Source organism: Eutrema salsugineum, unplaced genomic scaffold, assembly GCF_000478725.1.
Source record: "Eutrema salsugineum unplaced genomic scaffold, Eutsalg1_0 scaffold_20, whole genome shotgun sequence".
Taxonomy (NCBI): domain Eukaryota; kingdom Viridiplantae; phylum Streptophyta; class Magnoliopsida; order Brassicales; family Brassicaceae; genus Eutrema; species Eutrema salsugineum.
Genome location: NW_006256828.1, coordinates 2,189,771 through 2,193,355, shown reverse-complemented (window position 1 = coordinate 2,193,355; position 3,585 = coordinate 2,189,771). Strand labels below are relative to the sequence as shown.

The following is a 3,585-nucleotide window of genomic DNA, read 5'->3' as shown; positions in this document are numbered from 1 at the left end:
AAGTGACTGAAAACTGTGGATACCAACAGCTTCACTCTCTCTTGCGGTTTTGCATAATGTCCTGCATCCTCCAGATCTTCAGGTAACCATTAAACACTTTAAGCCATACCCCTAAATAATCCTTCTTTACACCTAGCCTAGATTGCCTTGCCTAGATTTTTTTTGATGCGAACCACCGAGATTTTTAATGAATGTTAAGAGCTAGTTGACTGGAAGTTAGATCTTAGTGCAGAGATTTCTGCATGACGGATTAACGGACTAGTTATACATGTACTGCTAGTGAGAATTTTCTAGGTTATTCCCGATTGAAGCATACTGATTGATATTGGTATAGAAGTTTGGTCTCTGAAATTTTGTTTAGTTCCTGCATTTTCAAACCTCTCGCCGAGATTTAGCCTTTGTTTTGTTTGAGGACAAACAAAAGACTAAGTCTGAGGGAGTTGATAACACCAAATTTTGACCATTTTTATGGATCATTTTAATATCTTTTACAGGTGTTTTTACTCCATTTTCAAAGGTTTTCAAAGGATTTCTATGTTTCCGGATTTTAAAAGACTTTTCAGGTAATTTGGGATAAAGAGGCACAAAATGGAACAAAAAGACTATTTTGGAAAAATGCAGACCGTCAGAACTTTCATGGAGAGACGAAGACCTTCTCACCGTCTGATCACCCTCAAAATTGGACAACTTATAGAAGAATCAACCAGCTTTCAAATGCACTTGGTTTGGAGACATTCCAACGGTTGGATCTCAAGATATTTCATTAGCCCCGGAGCCACGCGGAGTTGGCCAGCAACTCACGCGACCGCGGCCAACAAGCTATTTGCCGCGGTCAGAAGCTTCCCGACCGCGGCCAACAAGCCAATTGCCGCGGTCACAACACTCCTGACCGCGGCATTCAACCTCCGACTTAAAGCCCACTTATCTGAAGCCCAAAGTCATTCCCAGCCTCAATTCTGGAACCCTAGAGACCATGGAGTATTGGAGACTATAAATACATGTCATTTAGGTCGTTTTTAGGAAGAACTTTTCATACTTTACAGAAACCTTTTTCCTTTAGCCGTTTTTATGAGATTTTTGTAGAAGATTGTTCAAGTCCGAGTTCTTCAATAGAGAAGCTTTCTTTATCTCTTTTCTTTACTGTTTTTCATTACTTTTATTAAAACCAATGATGATGTCGAACTCAGCCATGTCTGAGTAGATCCCGAGTTGGGCTTAGGGTTCCCGAAAGGGGCTCTCATAATCGATTAAGACATCTAGGTTTATAGATCTGGGATTTCGACTTGTTCTCTGTTTATTCTTGTTCTTATTGCATGTATGCTTGATTGATCACCTAGTATCTGATTGATGAGTGGAGATTTTGACTCATTCTAACTTGTGTTTACTGATTGTTTTAGGAGTTTTTGGAGTCTTTTCAGGAAGTTTCAGGTGACTTAGAGGCCTTATCAAAGGATTGGAGTGTTTAGGAGGCATTGGAGCAAAAGGAGATGAATTTGAGCAATAAGGAGCTGTTTCACACGTTTTTGGAGAAATCATCCCCGGAGCACCTGCTCCCGGTTTGGACCCTTCGTGGAGCACCTGCTCCAGACGGGAGAAAAATAAGGAAAACATCTTTACCTAATCTCAAGCCGCGTGAAAGGAATAAAAAGAGTCCAAGCCGCCTATCTTTTCTTCTACGCTTTCTTTTTACAATTTCCTGAACCATAGAGTTTTTACTTGTAAGCTTTTGGGAGAAGAAATCTGCTACACTTTGAGAAGAATTTTGAACCCTATTATCTCTTCTGCGATTTTAATTCATGAATTCCTTTCCATCTGTTTCTGTGTTTCTTTTCTCCATGTCTGAGTAGATCTCTTAGCTAGATTAAAGCGTTCAAAGGATTTCATGAGTTAGAGGATTAGATGCAAATAGGGCTTGATATCTATTGTCTTCACCATTGTTAGACTTAATGCTTAGGTTGAATTGATCACTCAATCTGCGATTTTAGGTTAATATGTTCATCAAAAGTGTAATAGGTTGCTAGAATAAACATTGGTGAGCGATTTGTCCTTAGCCAACGACAGTTGAAGTTAAGGCAAATCGTGAACATATCAAACCTGCTAGCTAATGCTTGTCTGCAATTTTCTAGGTTCAAACGACAGTTTAGAATTTAGGTTGTTAGACAAAGTTATCGAGATCACGACAGTGGATCGATAAGCTTTTCTGTTTGAGTTCGAGACTTGCGTTACACTTGTGCCCTGAATAGTCATCTGGTTCTTATCTCTGAAATTCCTGCGAATTGCTTTGGTCTAGTGCTTGTTTTAATTCGAATTTAAATCATTGTTTGCCATTCTGTTTACTTTTTAGTTTTCGTAACAAACCATCTTTCGTCTTAGCTTTAATTCAATCCTCACAAATTCATAGAGTAACACTGGTCCTCTGGATTCCGAATTCTTTATATTACAACCACATCACTGTTCTATTGCAGTAGAAACTAGGAGTATATCCAGTCTGAATCAAATTATGGCGCCGTTGCGACGGGGACCAATTCGTTACCTTTGATTTTTGGTTTGAAATTCAGACTAAGGCTTTACTAATTTTTCTCTCTTGTTCTCTTGTTTGCGTGTGTTTCAGGTGTATGTCAAACATATCCACAAGGAGCAACTGCACCGATCTTGTTTCTTTGTCGAACACCGACCTAGCAAGAGTCGAGCGAGAAAACAGACGTCAAAGGCATATTCAAGCCAACATGGGCGATCAAGGCAACAATGGCAACATGGCTGTCGAGGTTCAACAGCTTCGACAACAATTGGAGCATCTGCAAAAGGCGCAGCAAGACAGGGAGCAGCCACAACCTGCTATTGGAGACAAGGACAGTCCGCACGCTTACTATCACAACAGGGCTGCGATTGCTCCTCCAACCATTCAGAGGCAAGACTTTGAGATCAAACCTCAGCTGATCTCATTGGTGAAGCAGCACCTCTTTCATGGGCTTCCTGCTGAGATTCCGATGGACCACATCGAGAATTTTGAGGAGATTTGCAGCACGACTGGATCAAATGGGATACCAACCGATTTCTTGAAGTGCAAGCTTTTTCCATTCTCACTTGCGGACAAAGCTTTGCGCTGGCTGAAGTCATTACCACCTGGGTCACTGACTACATGGGAAGAGTGCAGATCAGCATTTTGGACCATTTCTACACTAAGGCCAAAACTGCAGCTCTGAAGAACAAGATCTCGTCGTTTAAACAGCAACCTGGTGAAGCTTTCTGAGAAGCTTGGGATAGTTACAAGGAGTACCGAAGAGAGTGCCCTCACCATGGGTTCTCTGATGAGCAGATCCTGTCAACCTTTTATGATGGTGTCAACTGGGATTACAGGAATGCTTTGAATGCAGCTAGCAATGGCGATTTCATGACTAAGTCCAAAGAAGCTGCCTATGAGTTGATTGAGAACTTAGCTGCAAGCTCCAGCAACAAATCCCAAGAGTATGACAGGTCTAGCAAATCAGTTCATAGTGTGGAGTTGAGCAAAATCGATGAGCTTACAGCAAAGTTGAATCTGCTGTTGAGAGAAAACCAGAGATCTGTGCATTTTGCTGATGAGGT

At 41.2% G+C, this 3,585-nt stretch overlaps 1 non-coding gene across 1 annotated transcript; it reads right to left on the bottom strand.

Annotated features, from left to right (window-relative positions):
• Nucleotides 1-3,196: 3,196 nt before the first annotated feature.
• LOC112086451 lies at nucleotides 3,197-3,303 on the bottom strand. Its single transcript, XR_002899529.1, has one exon. It is a non-coding gene; the product is annotated as a small nucleolar RNA R71 (small nucleolar RNA).
• Nucleotides 3,304-3,585: the final 282 nt, after the last annotated feature.